Genomic DNA, 24,543 nt, shown 5'->3' on the forward strand with positions numbered 1-24,543 from the left:
CTCCCAACTGCCACCCCCCGCAGCGGGACAATGCCTGCCTCGGGTGGGACAGCGGGACAGGACCCGAAAATCGGGAATGTCCCGCTGTAATCGTGACAGTTGGGAGGTATGTGTATGTGAAGTGTGGATTTCTATCTATGGGGGGAGATTCTCTAAGCGAAAAATGTGGTAAAAAACCCGTTATCTGGGTTTTTACCACATTTTGGGATGCTGTAAGCATCCCCCGCCGGGTTACCGCGGCGATGCCCCATAGAAGCCAATGGGCTTCTACCGCAACCCTCCGCCGCCCTGTGCCGACCCCCCGCCGCCCCGCATCGCCCCCTCACCTGTGTCTGGGCAGCACAGAGCTGTGCTGCCCGGACCTGTGACCTCCTCCCTGCACTGATCCTCTTCCGGGTGCAGGGAGGAGGAGAGCCCGGTGCAGCAGCAGCGCCGGGTGTGTGAGGGAGGGGGGAGCCACCGGGACCTGCTGGGACCCGGCGACTCTCACCGCAAAGCACAGCTCTTAACGCAAGAGCTGTCCTTTGCCTTAATTATAGCATATGTTACAACATTTGCGATAATTATAAATGCGATGGGCGGCGAAGGGGAGCGGAGATTCTTAGAGAATCTCCCCCTATATATGCATGCTGTATGTATATATGTTATCTGAGTATGTAATCTGTAAGCAAGCTGTATGCAGTTGCGGGACTTATGAGTCATGGGCTCAGGTGCAGTGGGTGAATGGGGACAAAAGCTGCTGCTCTGGATAGCAGTCGGCCCCTTACTCATCATTGGCCCCACTGCAATGTACTTGCTGCACCAATGGCAGTTCCACCTCTGGCTGTATGTATGTAGGTATAAATGCATTCTGTATGTATGTATGTATGTATGTATGTATGTATGTATGTATGTATGCATGCATGCTGTCTGTATATATGCTATGTATGTATGTGTATGTGTGTGTGTGTGTATGTATGTGTTCTGTGTATATTTTTGTATGTCCTGTGATTATGTCTATTGTGTGAAAGTGTGCTATCAGGGGCATATTTACAGGTGAAGGCACCCCTAGCCACAACAGTAATGGCCATTCCTCCCAAGTGTCACGATTACAGCAGGACAGTGCCGCAAAATGGACTCTGTCCCGTTGTCCCAAATTATATGAAGATAGCATGTATTTCCGGTCTATTATTGTAAGCTTGCAAGCAGGGCCCTCCTACCTTTTGACTATCTGTAAATACTCTGCTTGTTGTATCACTGTCTCCTTTTCTAAGCGCAACGCAATATGCTGCGCTATATAAGAAACTGTTAATAAATACAAGCACACTACTAGTTCTTCTAACATGCAGCAGTAGTTTCACATTCCATCACTAGATGGCAGGCTGCAACCTTACAATGAGAGGAGAGATTTGTTACAGAAAAAATACTGGATTATATTACATACAGTACAGTACTAAATATATTCTCCATACCAAATACAGTGCAGCAGTCAAAGAAGGTAAAAAAACTAGTCACATTTTTATTATACTCTTTTTTTTAGATTTTGGTGTTTAAACTATTGTTACAGATTATTGCACTTACACATACAAACATTTTGGGTGAACTAATTAAGGGCCCCATTCAGTAAGGCTCCCTAAGCAGCAGTCCTTTGCTGCTTAGCAAGCCCTGCAACGTCACCCAGCCCAATGTCTGCCCCCCCCAGCCGCCACTAAAATGCGAGGGGATGTATGTGAATACATCCCCTCTCCTGCGGCTGAAGGGGAGATAAATCAACCAACCAGCTAATGATTCTCTCCCTTTTGGAAATAAAAGTCAGTCTGAACTGACTTTTATTTCCTTAGGTGTCCGTCAAACAGGGGGCAGGTACTGATGTCCTGTGCCTTCAGCCGTCCACCCTCTGTAGACATTGGCCCACCTGCGTTCCCAGGGGAATGCCCAGCATATCCATGGGGACGCCTATAAAATGCTCAACATTCCTCTGATGCCACCTGCTGCACGCTTTCTGTGTCTAGACAGACAGTCAATAGGTCGATACCAAAAGGGACAAGTCTACATGGACAAAAGCTCAACATGTTGAAAAGGTCAACATGAAAAAGGAAGACACATCCAAACTTCGACATGAGTTTTTCACAATTTAAAAAAAAATGGACTTCTTCATTCTTTATCGTTCACGTGGACTACAATTGAGAACGGTAAAGTGTGCCGAGCGAAGCAAAGCGGAGCGAGGGTATGCATTACACTAATTGAGAGTTATATAGTGGGAGGAGCAGGGTCCCCAGAGCCATGATCTCTTACATATTTGCTGTCTGTTATCTCTTACAGATTTCTCATCTGTTATTTGTCTGTTTGGACCAGATGTACTAAGCTAGAAAAGTGATAAAATGGAAAGTGATAAACCACCAGCCAATCAGCTCCTAACTGCCATGTAACAGCCTGTGTTTGAAATATCATGAACAAGGGAATGGGGAAAATGGGAGGATACCGATGCACTAGTCATGTGGCACAATAGTAATTAACTGTAATCACTTATAGTATGTTTTTCCACAATATAAACAATAGTAAGCTAAATTGCTGCTGCACAGTTTTTCTTATACACTGGTATTAACCAGAAAGCAATTTGAATATATCATTATTCTTGTGTCGGTGTCAGGTTTTCAATATAATTATTCTATTTGCCATATTGTTATCCAATTAACACTGCAATCAACCCATATTGTTATCCAATTAACACTGCAATCAAACAGTGTTTAGAAATATCTGTTATAGGGTGTCACTAAGCACAGGGGAAGATATTCCGCTATCTCCCACTGTGCTCTAATATAAAGTGCATGCACTAATATCTATTCATCCTTTGCATTTGCAAACCTGACTCTTTAATATACAGTATATGTAGTCAGAGACAAAAGTTTATAGAAAAGTGTCACTGAACACAGGGAGAGATATTCTGCTATCTCCCACTGTGCTCTAATGGTGTGTACACACGGGGGAGATATATTGCTAGCAATATATTGCTTGCAATATATTGCTGAGTAATATATTGCTCAGTGTACTTGCAATATATCTCCGCAATATATTTCTCAGCAATATATTGCTCAGTGTCCAGTTTTTCAGAGGGACCAGCAATTTTCCCTGAAAATTGCTAGCAATTTTGACTAGATTTTTTTTACCCCCTATTTAAATTCATTTATGATTGACATGGGTTGTGGGAAGTCCTTCTGGAAGGGAATAAAAGTGTATATGGTGTATATACAGATGTAGCAGGGGTCATCTTTGTAGGGGCAGGATAATCTGCCCCGCTCCTGCCAGGGGTGTGGGGGCACAAGACGGCCGTGCGGCCCCTGCCCCCCCCGACACCAATGCCCCCTTCATTTAAAATGAGTTCACATACTATTGGTGTGGGGCAGCATGGTAATGCTCATGCTGCCCACCGATGGTGCAAATCACCATCGATGGGCAGCATGAACATAATCATGCTGCCGTACACCAATGCCCCTTCATTTTATTTGATGCCACGTACTATTGGTGTGGGGCAGCATGGTAATGCTCATGCTGCCCACCGATGGTGCAAATCACCATCGATGGGCAGCATGAACATAATCATGCTGCCGCACACCAATGCCCCTTCATTTTTTTTTAATGTCACATACTATTGGTGTGGGGCAGCATGGTAATGCTCATGCTGCCCACCGATGGTGCAAATCACCATCGATGGGCAGCATGAACATAATCATGCTGCCGTACACCAATGCCCCTTCATTTTATTTGATGCCACGTACTATTGGTGTGGGGCAGCATGGTAATGCTCATGCTGCCCACCGATGGTGCAAATCACCATCGATGGGCAGCATGAACATAATCATGCTGCCGCACACCAATGCCCCTTCATTTTTTTTTTATGTCACATAGTATTGGTGTGGGGCAGCATGGTAATGCTCATGCTGCCCACCGATGGTGCAAATCACCATCGATGGGCAGCATGAACATAATCATGCTGCCCAACACCAATGCCATCTACTACAGCCTATGCACGTAATAGTGCGGCTGTGCAGGAGTCAGGACTAGCGTGCTGATGGGGGGAGATGCTGAAGCGCGGGCAGAGAAACGGAGCGGAGGTACTGTAGAAGCCGGGGCTGGCTCCGTGACACGGCGGGTGGGCGGTGACACGGCGGGTGGGCGGTGAAACGGCCGGCGCTGGACTAGCAGGTGTCGCTTGTCGCTGGTGCACAGTGCTTTGTGCACCAGCGACCAGCAATTTTGGGGGAGAATCGGAGGAGCAAGCTCCTGCGACCAGCGACCATGAAGGGCTGGCCGCGGGAGCGCGCTCACAGGCATGTATCGCTGGCTGCAAATGAAATTACTGGCAATATGGTCACTGAGCGACCATTTTGCCAGCGATTTCATGACAAATTGCAGCAGTGTGTACGCACCTTTACTCACAGGGCATGCACCAATATTCTGTCTGTGACTAACCTGATTATTGATTTTACACACAGTCAAGGAAATTGAAAGTCACAAGAGGATATTTGCAATATTGAAGTAATACATTAACCAAAAAGTATATATTTTCGCAAAACTCAAAAAGTTAATTTATCTGTCAGTTGCTCCAAAACCGCCCAATATTTATAAAGAGTGGCGATTATAATTTTTGTTTCATGTATTTGTATGTCACTGTATATGTGCTGTAAGTTAATTTTATTCTTTATCTAAGATATAATTAAAAGTTAAATTTTAAAGAAATTCTGAATAAGTTGTGCCCCCAAAACCAGAGAGTACTGTTTTGTCTGTCCTTGTACTGTGTTTGAAATATGACAGGTAGGAGTTGATTATCACTCTCCATTGTATCACTTTTCAAGGCTTAGTACATCTCGCCCTTTGTCCGGTATGCATTCGGACACTGTTGGACCAACTTGGTTAAAACCCAATGTGAGGTGACTAGATTGGGTCCAGCTTAGGTTCACAGCTATTAAGACCCCAATTCTAACCCTGTGGGCAGGGCTAGATATAGACAAAAAGAGAGAGGCAGGCAGGTAGAGATAGATTTTATATATATATATATATATATATATATATATATATATATATATACACAGTCACAGTATTAGCCAGCACACCTCAGCAAACTCCAGCTTTGGTGGTGTCTTCCCTGGTTTCCCTGCCGGGATTCCACAATTCAGATACCTTCTTAGGGCGGCACTCACTTCTTCAAGAAATCTACGTTTCAGAGCTTTAATCACACTCCGTCATCAGGAAGAAGTGAGTGCCGCCCTAAGAAGGTATCTATATATATAGAGAGAGAGAGAGAGAGAGAGGCAGAAATAGATTATATATATAGAGAGAGACAGGCAGGCAGAGATAGATTATAGAGAGAGAGGCAGGGAGAGATAGATTTTAGAGAGAGAGACAGGCAGATATAGATATATACAAAAAGAGAGAGGCAGGCAGAGATAGATTATATATAGAGAGAACGAGTGGGAGAAAGAGAGACAGGCAGGCAGAGATAGATTAGAGAGAGAGAGCGAGAGAGAGTGGCAGATAGAGATAGATTATATAAATGTGTGGGGTTGTGGGGTGCACTTTTGCTGTAGGAATTGTCTGAGGACGGGGCTGATACCCCAAAAACGTTTACTATAATTCCTCAATACACTTGCTGTTATTTATAACCGTCTCTGAGTGCCGTTTATTTCTCCCAAGTCTGGGGGGATTGGAACCTGTTTACACTTATCCTGGCACCAGGGCAAGCTGCTTATTGAAACCGAGTGCCGGCAAATTTGGACTGCTACTGCTATATATATAGAGAGAGAGAGAGAGAGAGAGAGAGAGAGAGGCAGGGAGAGATAGATTATATAGAGAGAGACAGGCAGGGAGAGATAGATTATATATATAGAGAGAGAGAGAGAGAGAGAGAGAGAGAGAGAGGCAGGGAGAGATAGATTATAGAGAGAGAGAGACAGGCAGGCTGAGCTAGATTATAGAGAAAGAGACAGGCAGGCAGAAATAGACTATATAGAGAGACAGAGACAGGCAGGCAGAGATAGATATAGACAGAGAGAAAGAGAGAGAGAGTGAGTGAGAGAGATTGATAGATATAGACAGACAGACACACGTAAAAACAAACTCGTTGCATTTAATCAGTACTCCAGAGCCATCCTCTGCAGATAACAATCATCTGCTTCCCCCAACCCTGCCAGGACATCAGCGGCACAGATGAGTGCATCATGTTGCGCCTCTGTCTGTCATGCTGCGTGACAGGCAGCGGCAACCGGCAGGAGCAGGGTGCAGAGCAGGGAGAGCGCCTCTACTGGCCGGCGCCTACCTGCTTTGCATCCCTTGCTGAGCAGGTTCCGCCTGCCTGTGGGGGTTACGGAGGCCCAAAAAGGGTCCAGAAAAAAACAAAGAAGGCCAGGGAATCAAGATATAGTAAAATTACATTACATAGAGGAGGTGGAGGAAATTTAGAAATTTGGGGTTTAAGTAAAAAACTATTTTGTCAGATCTGGGAGCCGACCACAGAGAAATGTATGCTGGGCACACTATGGGCATGGGTAGCATCTTCAGGGCCTTCAGCTTGACGGATTTGGAGGAAATCTTCAGAGAGGGTTAGCAAATAGTCTGGGATGCCTATTTGTGTGACCAGGACCTCTGTACATTGTCAAGTTGGTGCACGCAAAGCCGGCCTTTCATCTGGGGAGCGTGTGCTTTACCGATCAACGCTAGTAATTACATAAAGTAAATAAAGTGAGTACATAAAATATTTTATTGTTATTTTTAGCATAGGTCAGCAGTCAGCCTTGCATTTCAGGGGTAATAGGCATTTATGCTATCTACACTAGCAATGTGGGTCAGCATATTCCATTATCAAATGACATTCTTTGAAAGAGCAATTATTGTAACTTGTGCAGAGAGAGTTAGATTTGGGTTGAGTTTTTCTTCAAAGTGAGATCTATATTGCAGTGTAAAAATAAAGCAGTCAGTATTCTCCCTGCACAGAAACAAAATAACTCACCCAAATCTAAATCTCTCTGCACATGTTACATCTGCCCCACCTGCAGTGCACATAGTTTTGTCCATTTGAGAAGGAATTAAGAATAAAGGCCTATGTCAAGATGTTGAGGGTGTATTGAAGTGCTGGTGGTTGGTTTTATAGGGAGAGATATATCAAGCCTTGGGCCTTATTCTAATCCACTCTTTCTGACAAAATCCTTCTTAGATGGGCAAAACCATGTGCACTGCAGGTGGGGCAGGTGTTACTTGTGCAGAGATAATTAGATTTGGGTGGGGTTTTACTTCAAAGTGAGATCTATATTGCAGTGTAAAAATAAAGCAGTCAGTATTTTCCCTGCACAGAAACAAAATAACTCACCCAAATCTAATTCTCTCTGCACATGTTACATCTGCCCCCCCTGCAGTGCACATGGTTTTGTCCGTCTAAGAAGGATTTTGTCAGAAAGAGTGGATTAGAATAACCCCCTAAGAGCGGAGAAAGAATAAACTTTAGAGGTAGTTTGTAAGCTCCACTGGTGCAGGGACTGATATGAATGTTCAAATATTCTCTGTAAAGCGCTGCGGAATATGTGTGTGACAGTGCGCTATATAAATAAATGTTGATAAATAAATAATATTTTGTTCTGAGAAAGTGATTGCTGTGCAGTTAAGCTCTGTACACATGGATCAATATGATCGCTGAGCAATATCTCGCTATTTTATCGATATTCGATATTAATATTCGTTTCTTGTATTACTATTATTTATCTTATCAGTATTTATTTGTGTGCGTGAGTCTGTAGTTCGTTTGTACAGAGTGTAGTATTAAAAGTGTAGGTTTTCTTTTCTGTGTTTGTCTTGTATTTATTTGTTTTGTGGTAGTATAGATGAAGTGAAGAGAAGGAGTAGGGAGGTGAGAAGGTCTGAGATAGGTGTGAAAGCTCAGGCAGTGTATTTGGAGGAGGATGATAGTCAGCCCACAAGATCCACTAGTCAGATTTTGCCTATTTTCATCAGATTCAGATGGATTTGACAGAATGGTCTGACGAAAATAGGCCAAATCTGAGTTCCCTCAGATCAGAAGTGTGACTGTCTGAGTCTCAGATCCATCTGCTGGAAAAATCCTTGGTGCTGCACCAGAGATCCATCTGATTTAAAGCTGTCTGGGGTCTAGGTCTGACCAGATGTATCTGAAGTGGATAGGGTGATAAATTAGCCCAGGATCAGATCAGATATTTTGGAGAGTTCAAGGGTAATCTTTGTAGCTTCAGATATGTCTGCGTAGCGGATGGGGGGGGGGGGTTAAAGTCAGGCTCAGTTTTGATAATAATGTGGCCATGGTTAATGAATCTGTGGAAGAGAATTATGATGTATCATATGGGAGAATCAAGAATGACAGGGCGAAGGAAGAAACAGATCTGTCTGCATTGGTGCAGACTTTTAATTCAGTAGGTCACATAAAGCATAAGGTGGCGCCCTACAAAATATACTTTCCTCAAAGTGTAAAGTCAAAGTAAAGATGGTAGCGGAGTGAATGGCTGCAAGACAGACAGGGGAAAGGGGCTACATAGTGGGGGTATTCAGACCTAATTCGCCATGCGATTATCGATAGACAGCGCATGCAGATGGATTGTAGTGCATGCATGAGGCTGTCCTGCGATAAAATCTTGCTACTTTTTTATTGCAGGCTATATGCAAGTTGATTGACAGGAAGCCAGCATTTGGGATTGTTCCATTTTCTAGAAGTGTCATGAAAAACACAGGCGTGTCCAGGTGTTTGAGGTATGTGGCAGCTCCAGACCCGATCAGCCTCTTTCTTTCGCAGCTTCCGATAATGTCCTGGGCTACGCACACACTGGAAAAATCATTTGATGGAAAGTGTTTCCTATGGTTCGCAGGTGCAAATATTCGTACAAACCAAAGTATGGGTACAAGAAAATGAATCTCCACAGCGCTGTATCCAGGATATGGCCCAAAGATCCTTTTCTAGGCAGAGTTTCTTTCCAAACCTCCAGCCATAAAAGGACTGAGGAAGATCCTTACTTTAGGCACAAAACAATGTTCTATATATATTCAAGGATAAACCCACGTGAGTCTCACCTAGCCTCACTTAAAGACATTCACATAAAGGTATCTATATAAACAGACACTCACCTAAAAGGTGGTGCCTATATTTATAAAAAGGTTTCTTTATTGTGGATTCCAAGCAGGAAAAAAAAACACCTCCAATCCAAAGGCAGGTAAAAACAGGGTTATTCTAAATTTCATAAAATGGGTACCGAACTCCAAGATCAGCTTTCAACCTCCTCACCCAGAATGACAAGAGTCAAGGTGATCCATCCTTGATATGTTATAAGGTACAGTAAGTGTAGGTCCCAAAAGAGAAAAGTCCAATCATCCAATCACCTCAGTGAGGCTAGGTGAGTCTCATGTGGGTTATCCTTGAAGATATAGAACATTTTTCTGTGCTTAACATCGGGATCTTTTTAAGGTTTGAGGTTTGGAAAGCAACTCCCCCTAAAAAAGGATAGTTGGGTCATATCCTGCATACAGCGCTGTGGAGATTCATATTCTTGTGTCTAAAATCCTGTATTGGGTTTGGTATCCCATATGTGTTTTCTCCTAGCTGCAGTTTCTATATGAGCACAGGTGGCTTTATATGCTCAATGTATAGGTACACTTCTCAATGTATAGGTACTCAAATCAGTCACATCACCGATTGGTCACAGGTGCAATGATGGCCAGCATAAATCTGTATGTGGGTGACACTTAAAGATGACATAAGCCCAGAAAGAGTTAGGCGCTGCCAGGGCTTGCACCGGCCCTGGAAGGGGTCAGCCCAGGTAATTAGTACCCGCTCCCCCCAACTCTCGGCGGCCCTGCTTGCGGCAACAATCGCATGTTAAATCCCCTCCTGGTAAGCGGTACTGCCAATCTATCCTTTATTTTCAAGTTTTGGCGAAAGAGTAATTTACATATTTTGGCTAATGAGCTTTTTCAAGCTGTAAATAAGAAATGTAACATCTTTTTGCTATATTTTGTATCCGTCATAATTACCATGATTCTACTGTATGTAATTAGGGACAAAGCATGGTTATTTTAACATGAATGTTTTGACTAAAAATATTACAGACAGACTGAATCGCCAGATTCAGAAATGATCTTTATCTCCTATGTGAGGTGGCTGCAAATTATTTTTCATTGAGACAATAACTGAAACATAAACCTTCCTTTGCGAATAATCTGTTAATGTTTGTCCTGCCAAGTGACTGATCTGCCGAGACATCTATGGAAATCATTTGTCCATCTGAACAAAAATAAAATTAATTGCAAATTTCCACATCCTCAAGGTAATATAACTGACACGATATTGGCATTCTGTCACTCCGACCTTTTCAGTGATTTTTCCTGTGAGTTTATAATCTAGTGCATAACTTTACTTATTGTCAGATCTGTGTCGTGAATCCTAATGAGTAATTTAGGAAGCTGCCGGTAATAATAAATTAGTGTCAGATAAAGTTTTTATAAATGTCTACTTAATATATGGTAATACATAGTAATCATTGTCAGTTTTATGTAGATATTATATTCATGCTAAGAAGGAGTTGAAACATGTATTCAGCACAAGCAGAGGCACACACGGTGCAAACAAAGGGCCCAATTCAGAACTGCTTGCTAGGCTGCTTGGGCCAATAAGTAAACTAACAAGGTCTCCCATGTGTCTAATGATCTCTGTTTCATTTTAATTTGCCACCAGGACAGAGCAGGTAGACCACAGCTTCCCCTCGTGGCCTGCATCTCATATCACTCATAGGGGTTTATTTACTAAGATGGCAGTTCTATTTGAGATGGGAGGTTGCTATGGGCAACCAATCAGAATATACTTCGTATTTATTTAGCACCTTCTAGAAGATAATAGATATAATCTGATTGGTTGTCCATAGAAACATCCCATCTTCAATAGAACTCTCATCTTTGTAACTAAACCCCATACTGTCCAGGCAGGAGGTTAGAATGACACAGAGAACATCACACACTTACTACTAGAACCACCCCGGAAGAATGGATGGAGATGGGAAATGATGGTTATCAACCATTGATGTTTCCAATGCACTGGAAGTATGTTTTCCATTGAATTGTAGATATGCGATATTTTCCAGCCAACGGATGCTTCCTCCAATGCCCATCCAAAGACTGGCTGTTTCATTTCAGCTGAATCCCAGTAATGTTGTCCGCAGAACATCTTAGCTTTGGCTGCGTTTGAGCGTCTACACAGTATAAACATCCATGATAATATAGTTGTGCTACGATGATTAGTAGCCATGGTTGATGTTGGAAGACAAGCAAGTATTTTATACTTAGCATCGGTTGTCCATTCCTAGTAAGAAATGTATGTTCTGTACGTATATGAAACCCAATACATTACTTTCCAGTCTGCTATATTATCAGTGCATTAAAAAGATGAATAATCCAAAGATCACTGACATTTATCCTTGGCTATCTTCGCATGTTTCATTCTAACTATCTCTTTGGCATTTTACCTTAATATATTATCTAATGAGAAGTTTATAAAAGGACTCATAAAGGTGCAATTCTAAACCAAGATAGATAAAGGCACCTCGATAATGTTTAACAAGTCATTGGCAGAACATCAATGTCCCAGATGTGATAATTGACTGCCTTCATGAAGAAGTCATTTTTTTCTTGGCTGAAAGAGGTCAATATTAGCGAGCAGTAAAAACGCCAGAATCATGGAGTATAGAAGATATGTGATGAATGTTGAACCGCCCGTGGATGAAAGAATGAAGAAGCGATCCTTTACGCATCAGCAATAGGGACATTTAATCTACGCATCAACCTGAGGCGATCAATAAAGGTTACAGATATTCAGCGTGTAGTCTCTTCTACATTACTGCTGAAAATACCAAATGTCTGGGATTTGGCCAAATTGAATAAAGTCAATTGAAGTTACTCACGATATGTGTAAATCATGCATGGAAATCAATTGTTAATAACTGTCTGAGCTCATGCGCTGCTCATTGGGGGAGGTATGAGAATGCCGGGTAAATAGGTGACACAGTCCATGGATAAAAAATATATATTGTGTTTGGAGTGTAACACTGGATACCGGGGTTAATGTAAAGCAAGCATCGCTATGTCAGCAGTGTGATGTATTTACTGAGGATGAGGGTTCACTACACTTAAAGCTGTATTAGTATGACTTACATTAAGAAAGCAGTGAATCATTTAAAAAGGAACTTCTACTGCCTGGAAAAAATAAAATGGATGTCATAAAATGTTCACCTTGTACACACATCTGCCCGCATGAAATCACTTATCTATATTCAAAATTGGGAACTATAGAAGAAATGTTTATGCTGTAATGGAGCTATATAAAGCATTGGGTGCACTAGAGATTACTATAGTGATATCCCTAATAAATGTATTCAATAATATAATTACTAAAAAAATTATTGTGTTTCAGTGAAACCTTAGAAAAGCATCTAACTACTGTACAGTATATAAGTACTTGCATCTTTCTATTGTTGTGCATCACGGAACCAGAGAAATGTATCCAACAATACAATTCCTTGCACGTTTCTGTTAGTGTGTCGCAGCAGTCTACTAACAATGTAATTAACTACGTTACTGAATTAGGGACTAAGGGGGAGATTCTCTAAGCGAAAAATGCGGTAAAAACCCAGTTATCGGGGTTTTTACCGCATTTTGGGATGCTGTAAGCATCCCCCGCCGGGTTACCGCGGCGGGGGGCATCGCCAGAAAAATCTGGCGATGCCCCATAGAAGCCAATGGGCTTCTACCGCAACCCTCCGCCGCCCCGCGCCGACCCCCCGCCGACCCACATCGCCCCCTCCCCCCTCACCTGTGTCCGGGCAGCACAAAGCTGTGCTGCCCGGACCTGTGACCTCCTCCCTGCACTGATCCTCTTCCGGGTGCAGGGAGGAGGAGAGGCCGGCGCAGCAGCGCCGGGTGTGTGAGGGAGGGGGGAGCCGCGGGACCTGCTGGGACTCGGCGACTCTCACCGCAAAGGACAGCTCTTAACGCAAGAGCTGTCCTTTGCCTTAATTATCGCATATGTTACAACATATGCGATAATTATAAATGCGATGGGCGGCGAAGGGGGGCGGAGATTCTTAGAGAATCTCCCCCTAAGGGACTAACTAAGCATATTATACATACGATCAGTCTAGCACAGGTTTGTTGCCAGAAATAAAGATATACATTTTTATTTTGCTTTTGGTATGTTTTATTTTTATTTTCAGGGAACAAATTGCTCTCATCGGCACAAATGAGATCATAAGGTCAACCACTATTGGTCGATAGTCATTAGGTTGACACATGAAAAAGGACTTCATGGTCAAAAGGTTGACGCAAGCAAAATGTCGACATGGTAAAAGGCAGACATACGTTTTTCATTTTTTTTCTGTCTATGTCAACATAGGTCGTAATGGACACTGTATAAGTGTAGCATGTTTCCTCGAATGCCTCGCTGTGCTTGGCATGCTCTGGGCACTATTTTATTCTCTCTCTATGCCCACTGGGATGGTAAAGTATGAACAAGTCTGTTTTTAAAAAATCATGAAAAACTCATGTCAACCTTTTTTTCCAGGGCAACCTTTTTCATGTCAACATTTTGCTTATGTCGACCTTTTTGAACATGTCGACCTTATGACTGTCAAACAATAGTGGTCTACCTAATGACTGTAAACCTAGTCAGTGTTGACCTAATGGCCGCATACCAGAGACTAGAGGTGTAACAAGAACGATGTGGGCCCCATAGCAAAATCTTGGAAGGGCCCACACCCTTTGTCACAATAATGTCTGTGGTGGTGGTGGGGGGGGGGGTGATACAAAAATAGGGAGAGAGAGAGAGAATGGGGGATCAAGAGAGAAAGGTAGGGGGCGAGTAGGAGTGAGAGATTGTCAGGGAGAGTGTGCCAGTGATAGATGGGGTGAGAGCATGCCAGTGAGAGACAGGGAGAGAGCGAGCCAACAAGAGCTGGGGAAAGAGCGAGGGAGAGAGAACTACAGATAGAGGGAGTCAGGAAGAGAGTTAAAGAAAGACAGAAAGAGAAAGTGCCATGAAGAGTTGGGTGCCACTCTGTACCTTTTAATCACCCCCATCCAGTACAGGTGCTGCTACCCAGTACATATTTATTACCCCCTACCTAGCAAGTACAGGTGCAGTTATGTACCTTCCCCACCCCCCTCCCAGTAAAGGTGCCGCTGTGTACCTTCCCCACCCCCTTCCCACTAAAGGTGCCGTTGTGTACCTTCCCCACCCCCCTCCCAGTAAAGGTGCCGCTGTGTACCTTCCCCACCCCCCTCCCAGTAAAGGTGCTGCTGTGTACCTTCCCCACCCCATTCCCACTAAAGGTGCCGCTGTGTACCTTCCCCACCCCCCTCCCAGTAAAGGTGCCGCTGTGTACATTCCCCATCCCCTTCCCAGTAAAGGTGCGGCTGTGTACCTTCCCCACCCCCCTCCCAGTAAAGGTGCCACTGTATACCTTCACCACCCCCCTCCCAGTAAAGCTGCCTCTGTGTACCTTCCCCACCCCCCCACCCAGGATGAGGATACCTCTGGCAGCACTCCTAGTCTTCACCCTGCTGGGTCTAAAGCTGCTGCTGTGTACCCCCCTGCTGTAAAGGTGGTGCTGCTGTGCAAACCCCCCCCCCCCTCCCAGTAAAGGTGCCACTGTGTACCTCCTCCCCCGAGGATGAGGATACCTCTGGCCGGCAACAGGAATCTTGGGGCCCTGTACACTGATATTTCTGCCCCCCCCCCCCCCCCATAGCTACAGGCATCTCCGGGTCCTTCACTCCATAGTCCTTAACTATACGATTGAGGATCTGGGGGGGCTTTCACACTTCAGGCTTCTCCAACTGTGTAGTTGAATGGAATCTCCGCAGGACCAACGACCACAGGCACTGCAGGCAGCAGCAGACTCCAAGACCATCCACAATGCGGAACCCAGATTAGGTGTGCACATGCGCAGTAAGATCCTTACTGTGCGCAGTGCAGCCAGGAGACAGCCGAGCGCTGAGCGGCTGTCTGCGACGTCACGTGACCTGGACAGCGGAGGACACTGAGTGTCAATCACCGGCGGTGCTGGGGTAGCTGAGCCCGGAGCCGACAGCAGGAGACAGACTCCAGACCCAGGGACAGAGGGCGCTGAGGAGGCAGCAGCATCACAGCCGCGGACACAGACACTGTGTGAGTGTCAATCGCACAGTGAGCTGAGCAAGGCCAGTACAGACACCAACAGGGGTAACACACACAGACGGGCCCCGGCCGGGCTTTGGGGCCCTTCAGATCGCTGGGTCCGTCACACATGCCCCCTTTGACCCCCACTGTCGCCGGCCCTGCTGGCAGCATTCCTAGTCTTCACCCTACTCGGTCTCCATTATGACACTGCCCAAATCCCTGCAGTACACTGCCGGATCATGTTACCGCTGCTTTGAGTCTGCACGCTACACTCCATCCACACTTGTCTCCTGTAATCAGCACCGGAGCTTGACAGCTCAGGGCTTTTGTATTGTGCGCCGGGGAAGGTCACTAGAGAGTGACATTAACCCCCAGAAGAGAGGAGTCAGGGGGAGAAGAGAGGTAGCTGCAGGATGGAATAGCTGGCACCTGAATCACCTCAGCTGCGCTGTTACTGGGGCATGGGACAGTGGCGCTGCCAGCCTGCCACTGCCTGCTGCATTATTTTAATAAAAAGTTAAAAGGGTGAAGGGGATTGCTACCTGGGCCTCGGGCCCCCTGAGCCTCTGGGCCCCATAGCAACTGCATCCCCTGCACCCTCCATTGTTACGCCACTGCCAGAGACTCAATAGAATGTAACACAATATGCCAATGGTTCCCAAACTGTGTGTCGCAGCACCCTGGGGTTCCTTGGGGCACTTGCTGGGGTGCCCTAGGTTGATGGTCTAGGACCAATTACATTTATTTATGGTCAATTTAATAGGCAAAACCAGTGCTGGTGCCTTCCAATGATAAAATATGTAGAAAACAGGAGCAATTCCTGTCTCTCACCACATAAATGAATCTAAAGATGACATATAAACACAATTTACAATACTGACCTAGGGGTGCCACAAGTTTTTTTTTTTTTATATCTAGGGGCTGTGATTCAAAAGGTTTGGGATACACTGCAATATGCTATACACTTACATTTTTCCTTTTCATAAGGGACAAGAAAAATGCTAAAATAATTATGTTTATTAAATCACATAAAGGTACATTGCTGTACCCTATATAAAACAACATCTTGTCCATCTAAAAACAATAACTGTCCATCTAAATGTCTTATTTGATTGATGCAAATTCTTAAAGGGTATTAAACATAACTTATTTCCCAAGGGAATGCAACCAGGTTTACTTCTGTTTCATTTTCAAAATTACTGGCCAGGGTACTGTATGTGACCAGAGGCATGGCCAGATCTGCAGGGAGGTTACATCTGCTTTATCTGTTAGAAGTTATCTACAGTAGGGATGCGGTCATTTGGTCGAATGCATTATGGTCGAATGTCATTACATCGAATCCATTAGGTCGAATTGCTAAAAGGTCGACATGATTCTAGGTCGACATGGTAAAAGGTCGAAATGATTCTAGGTCGAAAGGTCATTAGTTCGACAGGTCATTAGGTCGACAAGGTCATTAGTTCGACATTGTCTAGTTCGACATTCACAAAGTCGACATGGGGTTTTTCACTGTTTTTTGAGCCGACATGTGCTGACAGGCGGTATTTCATGCCCTACCATCCACTAGGGCGTGGTGGGAGAATAAAATAGTGTGCCGAGCGTAGCGAGGCACCGTGCCCGACGCATTGCGAGCGCAGCGAGCGATGCGAGGGGATGCAGTGCACTTTAAACTGTGTCCATGTCGACTGTGTTGACATTCAGGTAAAAAAACAGTGAAAAACCCCATGTCGACTTTGTGAATGTCGACCTAGACAATGTCGAACTAATGACCTTGTCGACCTAATGACCTGTCGAACTAATGACCTTTCGACCTAGAATCATTTCGACCTTTTCCCATGTCGACCTAGAATCATGTCGACCTTTTAGCAATTCGACCTAATGGATTCGATGTAATGACATTCGACCATAATGCATTCGACCAAACGATCCCCACCCCTACAGTAATACCTGTAACCGAGACCCTCCTCATTCCCCTATATATGTTTTAGAGCCCCCTCATAACCCTGTATAACCCTTATATGCCACTACATATGGCTCAGAGCCACTAAATGACCTATATAACCAGCCCAAAATCCCTTTACGCACTTATATATGCTCCGTCTCAGTCACCCACTCTCTGAAGCCCCCCCCCCATCCCATTGTCCTAAAACAAACCTAAGCTAACTACTTGTGTGCATTGGTCTAAGGCAGTGGTTCCCAACCTTTTTTCTCTCCCGTACCCCTTGATTAGGCTTTTCATTGATGAGTACCCCCTCCTCTCATTTTGAAATATGAACAGTACTTAGCGGTATGTGGATCCTTATGCATGTCCTTATATTACGGAGGAGTGGAGGAGTAGTATACAGCAAGGAATCATGCCCTTCTGTGTCTAGACACTGGTTGTGTATTATCTCCAGGATTCCCTCTAACACCGGTAGGATTAATGCCGCTGCTTCCTCCACCTTTGTCAGTGCTGGGCAGATGACTGCTGATGTCTGAGGGCAGCATGGGAAGCTCCCAGTGGATTGCTGGCCAGGCATATGACACAACATGGTTTGTCTCCATGGCAACGGGTCTTCTTCAGCCATCAAAATACCTTTTCATTGTCTGCCATTACCAATATTATTTTCAAGTACTCCCAACTGGTCTGCAGAGTACCCCCAGGGGTACTAGTACCCCAGGTTGGGAACCACTGGTCTAAGGCACAGGTAATAGTGCACAAGCAAAAAAACTGATGGGCCCCTATTCTGCGCAGACCCCTAGGCTTCAGCCTAGCAAGCCTTATGTATTAAATGACCCTGGTCAGGGGTCGAGCGAGAGATAACCTTGCTGAGAATAAAATCTACAGGACCCGTGTTTCCATCTGTAAATTTCTTGCATTAACATGAGCATACTGTGCATAATATCTGCTTACACCTTTCCTCCTCTCTCTATTAACGTAAGTCATCATAAATGTAGGGTGCAAACTTGCTGATGGAAAAACTATATTGTAGGCCCTGGGCAAACAAATCAATGGGGCACCTACCAGGACCAAAACTAGGAATTTTGTCACTCGGGGCAAGGCAGCAATTTGGTATCCCTCCTGTGGTCCTGCACCATCTCTCACTTTGCTTCCATACAATGAATAGCTGACAGCACTCTGATTGGAGGTTAGCTTTAGCCATCCACCAATCAGCATGCTTCCAATCGTTCACTGTCTGGCTGCAGGCAATGAAGCAGAAGGAGAATGCTGACTGGCTGTTCTGATATTCTCTATTGAGTCCCAAGAAGCTCAGGAGACAGATGCTCACAATCATCTAGAATTAGGGGCCCTTGGGCAGTTGCCCATTAAGCCCATACGTTTAAGTTGGCCCTGCCTTGCGAGCCGTATGCTCATTTGCTCTGGAAACGGGGTGTGGCCTCTGATGGGATAGGCATGGCCTCCCATTTGGGGACATGGGCGGGGAGTAATTCAGACCTGCTCACTAGGCTGCGTCTATATGGAGCCTAGAAAGCAGGTTAACGCTGCCCCAGCGAATGCAAATTAAAGGTAAAAAAGGTAACTTTCAAATGATTTAACCCCTTCCCGACATTTGACGTACATTTACGTCATGGTCGGGAAGTACTTCCCGACACATGGCGTAAATGTACGTCATGGCATTTAACTGTCACCGCGTCTATAGACGCGGTGACAGTTTCAACATGTCTGCTGTCCCTGACAGCAGACATGTCCGTGCATGCCCAGGGGGGGCTGCGATGCCGCCCCCCCGTCGGCGATCGCTGTGATTGGCTGTTCAGTGTGAACAGCCAATTACAGCGTTTTCCTGTGTCACCGGCGAATAACGTTCGCCGGTGACACGGGATCAGAGGTGATTGGTGCTGTAAAGTACAGCACCAATCACCGCGGGGTGTAAGGGTGACACTGGTGTCACCCCACCGCACCCCGCCCGCCCCCAAAGGCCGTGATTGGTTCGTCGGACCGACGGACCAATCACAGCCAAGGAGGGGGATTTAAACTAACGGTGACTGCACTGCAGACGCCATTCCGGTCTGGAATAGCGTGCAGTGCGGTCACCGTACCTCCCTGCCGCCATACTGACCAGAACCTTGCTCCATAGCTTGCTCCATACTTACCTGATCGCTGCTTCATCACTGCTTCCTGGATCCTGTTACTACTTGTGCCTTCCTGTGAAATTGTGCTGCTGCAGTGTACTAGCTAGATAGATAGAGAGATAGAGAGATAGATAGAGAGATAGAGAGATAGAGAGATAGAGAGATAGAGAGAGATAGAGAGAGATAGAGAGAGATAGAGAGAGAGATAGTGTCAGAGAGTGCTGATCGCTGCTTCAACACTGCTTCCTGGATCCTGTTGCTACTTGTGCCTTCCTGTGAAATTGTGCTGCTGTAGTGTACTAGCTAGATAGAGAGATAGATAGAGAGATAGAGAGAGATAGAGAGAGATAGAGAGAGATAGAGAGAGATAGAGAGAGATAGAGAGAGAGATAGTGTCAGAGAGTGCTATATTTTGTGCTGCTGCAGTGTGATATAGTTATAGATAGAGAGAGAGAGATAGAGAGAGAGAGATAGATAGAGAGGCCTAGTGACAGAGTGCTATATTTTGTGCTGCTGCAGTGTGATAGTTATAGAGAGATAGAGAGAGATAGAGAGAGAGAGATAGAGAGAGATAGTGACAGATTGTGCTATATATTTTTGATATAACTGACTGCTGCCCCCTCCTTTTGTGCTGATCAGTATAAATTAACTGATCAGCAACTTTTTGGGGGCGCAGGTTTTTTTTTATATATAGATATACCTGTCAGTGCTGCTGCTGCAGTGTCATAGAGTGATAGATAGTGAGAGATAGAGAGATAGAGAGAGATAGTGACAGAGAGTGATAGAGAGTGCTAAATTTTTTGTCTGCTGCCCCCGCCTTTTGTGCTGATCACTATATCTGAGGTGATCAGCAACTTTTTTGGGGGTACAGAGGTTTTTTTTTTTTTATATATACCTGTCAGTTGCACCAAAGGTTGTGCACCTGCTGCACCTCACTGGTAATCAGTGTCGCATCACTGATCACCTTTTTTTTTTTTGTGTGTGTGCTGTGGGGTCTTTTTTTAATTTTTTTTTTACACACACTGTGATTTTGTAGGGGTCCTGTGGCCGCTGTGCGCTGATCAGTGACGTACATCACTGATCATCTTTTTCGGTACAGGGTTGATCTATATTTTTTTTTTTTTGATCAAATTCCTGTTGCCTTTGAGCGCTGTTCAGTGACAGACGTTACTGACCAACATCTGTGCTCAATTTTTGGCGCAGGACCTTTTTTTTTTTTTTAACCCCTTAAATTTTTTATTTTTAACCCCTTCATTTTTTTTTTTTTTATTGGTATAAAGTATTTTTTTTTTTCTGCACCACATACACACTACACACTACATACCCCCCGGATTGAAATAAAGTTTGTACCCCCCCCTACACTATACACGTGTTGAAACATTTCACTACCAGTAACACAAAAATAAAAATGGCATCCCAAATGTCCTCCCAAATGTCCTCCCAAATGTCCTCCCAGTCATCCAGGAGAATGTATTCAGCGGAGGAGGCATATGCCCTGCTTGCTTCTGACTCTGACACAGCCAGTGATGCAAGCGGGGAATTTGAAGGTTTCGCCTTAAGCTCCTCTTCCTCCTCTGGTGATGAGGGACCCCCTCAAAGACGCCCCCGTAGAGAAGCTGAGACCCCCCCCCCAATAATTGATCTCGTATGGACCCCACCACCAGACAATTTTGAGCCCCAGGTTCCTGAGTTTTTGGCCATGCCAGGAATCCAATTTGATTCCACAGGTCTCAGAGAAATTGACTTTTTCAAATTATTTTTCTCTGATGATTTTATAAATTTAATGGTGGACCAAACTAATTTATATGCCCAGCAGTTTATTGCTCAAAACCCCACGTCATCATTTGCTAGGTGGACCCCTGTAGATGCAGTAGAGATGATGACGTTTTGGGGTCTGGTGTTTCATATGGGCATAGTAAAAAAGCCAGAAATTAGGCAATATTGGAGTACAGATGTTCTGTACAGTACTCCATTTTACCGTATGGCCATGCCCCGGACTCGATTTGAGACAATTCTTAAATTTATACATTACACCGATAATGCACAGTGCCCACCCAGAGATGATCCCACCTTTGACCGGCTATTCAAAGTCAGGCCGGTCATTGATCATTTCAGTGCCAAATTTGAAGAGGTGTACATCCCTGAAAAATTTATTTGTATCGACGAGTCCCTTATACATTTTAAAGGAAGGGTTAAATTCCGCCAGTACCTTCCCAGTAAGAGGGCAAGGTATGGCATAAAAATGTACAAACTGTGTGAAAGCACCTCAGGGTACACCCACAGGTTTAGGGTTTATGAAGGGAAGGATTCAAGAATTGAACCGCCAGAATGCCCCCCCTCCCTCGTAGGTGTTAGTGGGAAAATTGTCTGGGATTTAGTGCACCCCTTCCTGGATAAAGGTTATCACCTCTATGTGGATAACTTTTACACCAGCATCCCCCTGTTTAAGGCCCTTGGTTCAAGAGGTACAGCAGCTTGCGGTACTGTGCGCAAGAACCAAAGAGGCCTCCCAAAAACGCACATTGCCCAAGTAATGAGAAGGGGTGAAAGCAGGGGAATATGCACCGAAAATATGTTGTTGGTCAAATATAAGGACAAGAGGGATGTCCTTATACTGACAACAATTCACGGAGACAGTACCACCTCCGTCCCTGTACGAGGTACCAGTACCCACACCTCCAAACCTAATTGTATCCTGGATTACAATAGGTACATGGGCGGAGTGGATCTTTCAGATCAGGTACTGAAGCCGTACAGTGCCCTGCGGAAAACAAAAATCTGGTACAAGAAGGTGGCCGTGTATATCATCCAGATGGCACTGTATAACGCTTACGTGCTATTCCGTTCTACCGGCCAGAGGGGGACATTTATGCACTTTCAAGAGGAAGTCATAAAGGGCCTAATATTTGGGAACCAGCAGGCAGAGGGCCCCAGTACTTCTAGTACTGGCCCCCGTATTGTACCAGGGCAGCATTTTCCTGATGAAATCCCCTCCACTGGAAAAAAGGGCAGGACACAAAAAAGGTGCAAAGTTTGCTATAAAAAGGGAATAAGAAAGCAAACTATTTTCCAGTGTGACACTTGCCCCGACAAACCCGGCCTATGTATAAAGGAGTGTTTTAAAATATACCACACATCTATGGAATATTAGGTTCATAATTTCACCGTGCTTCGGGGGTCTTGCTAATGCCACATAGCACCCACCATTCATTCCACCAGAATCTGAGCCGCAAAATCCAAAAATCACTCCTTCCCTTCTGAGTCCTGCCATGCACCCAACTGGTATTTTTTGGTCACATGTGAGGCATTGCCGTACTCGGGAGAAATTGGGGCACATATTTTGGGGTGCTTTGTCTCCTTCATTCCTTGTGAAAATGAAAAATTTTGAGCCAGAACTGCATTTTTGTGTAAAAAAATGTAATTTTTCATGTTCACTGCCCACTTGTATCAAAATTGGTGAAACCCCTGGGGGTTTGAAATGTACACTATACCCCTAGATGAATTCCCTGAGGGGTGTAGTTTGCAAAATGGGGTCACTTGTGGGGGGGTTCCACTGTATTGGTGCTTTGGGGGTCTTGCTAATGCGACATAGCACCCACCATCATTCCACCAGAATTTGTGCTGCAAAATCCAAATATCACTCCTTCCCTTCTGAGTCCTGCCACTTTTTGGTCACACATGAGGCATTGCCGTACTCGGGAGAAATTGGGGCACAGATTTTGGGGTGCTTTGTCTCCTTCATTCCTTCTGAAAATGAAAAATTTTGAGCCAGAACTGCATTTTTGTGTAAAAAAATGTAATTTTTCATTTTCACTGCCCACTTGTATCAAAATTGGTGAAACCCCTGGGGGTTTTAAATGTACACTATACCCCTAGATGAATTCCCTGAGGGGTGTAGTTTGCAAAATGGGGTGACTTGTGGGGGGGTTCCACTGTATTGGTGCAACATAGCACCCACCATTCATTCCACCAGAATATGTGCTGCAAAATCCAAAAATCACTCCTTCCCTTCTGAGTCCTGCCATGCACCCAACTGGTATTTTTTGGTCACATGTGAGGCATTGCCGTACTCGGGAGAAATTGGGGCACAGATTTTGGGGTGCTTTTTCTCCTTCATACCTTCTGAAAATGAAAAATTTTGAGCCAGAACTGCATTTTTGTGTAAAAAATGTAATTTTACTTTTTCACTGCCCACTTGTATCAAAATTGGTGAAACCCCTGGGGGTTTGAAATGTACACTATACCCCTAGATGAATTCCCTGAGGGGTGTAGTTTGCAAAATGGGGTCACTTGTGGGGGGGTTCCACTGTATTGGTGCTTGGGGGGTCTTGCTAATGCGACATAGCACCCACCAAAATTCCACCAGAATCTGAGCTGCAAAATCCAAAAATCACTCCTTCCCTTTTGAGTCCTGCCATGCACCCAACTGGTATTTTTTGGTCACATGTGAGGCATTGCCGTACTCGGGAGAAATTGGGGCACAGATTTTGGGGTGCTTTTTCTCCTTCATACCTTCTGAAAATGAAAAATTTTGAGCCAGAACTGCATTTTTGTGTAAAAAATTTAATTTTTCATGTTCACTGCACACTTGTATCAAAATTGGTGAAACCCCTGGGGGTTTGAAATGTACACTATACCCCTAGATGAATTCCCTGAGGGGTGTAGTTTGCAAAATGGGGTCACTTGTGGGGGGGTTCCACTGTATTGGTGCTTGGGGGGTCTTGCTAATGCGACATAGCACCCACCAAAATTCCACCAGAATCTGAGCCGCAAAATCCAAAAATCACTCCTTCCGTTCTGAGTCCTGCCATGCACCCAACTGGTATTTTTTGGTCACATGTGAGGCATTTCCGTACTCGGGAGAAATTGGGGCACATATTTTGGGGTGCTTTTTCTCCTTCATACCTTCTGAAAATGAAAAATTTTGAGCCAGAACTGCATTTTTGTGTAAAAAAATGTAATTTTTCATTTTCACTGCCCACTTGTATCAAAATTGGTGAAACCCCTGGGGGTTTGAAATGTACACTATACCCCTAGATGAATTCCCTGAGGGGTGTACTTTGCAAAATGGGGTGACTTGTGGGGGGGTTCCACTGTATTGGTGCAACATAGCACCCACCATTCATTCCACCAGAATCTGTGCTGCAAAATCCAAAAATCACTCCTTCCCTTCTGAGTCCTGCCATGCACCCAACTGGTATTTTTTGGTCACATGTGAGGCATTGCCGTACTCGGGAGAAATTGGGGCACAGATTTTGGGGTGCTTTTTCTCCTTCATACCTTCT

The 24,543-nt window shown here is 44.7% G+C and overlaps 1 protein-coding gene across 1 annotated transcript in view; it reads left to right on the plus strand.

The window, feature by feature from the left end:
* The first annotated feature begins 15,075 nt into the window (after positions 1 to 15,075).
* The window catches only part of LOC146074547 (uncharacterized), a 69,072-nt gene continuing 59,604 nt past the window's right edge, over positions 15,076 to 24,543 (plus strand). The window contains exon 1 of the mRNA XM_083182793.1: positions 15,076 to 15,196. The gene's annotated coding sequence lies outside the window, so the exon portion shown is untranslated. The remainder of the gene's footprint in view (positions 15,197 to 24,543) is intronic.

The sequence above is a fragment of the Crinia signifera genome, chromosome 4 (genome assembly GCF_055691185.1).
Source record: "Crinia signifera chromosome 4, ASM5569118v1, whole genome shotgun sequence".
NCBI classification, from domain to species: domain Eukaryota; kingdom Metazoa; phylum Chordata; class Amphibia; order Anura; family Myobatrachidae; genus Crinia; species Crinia signifera.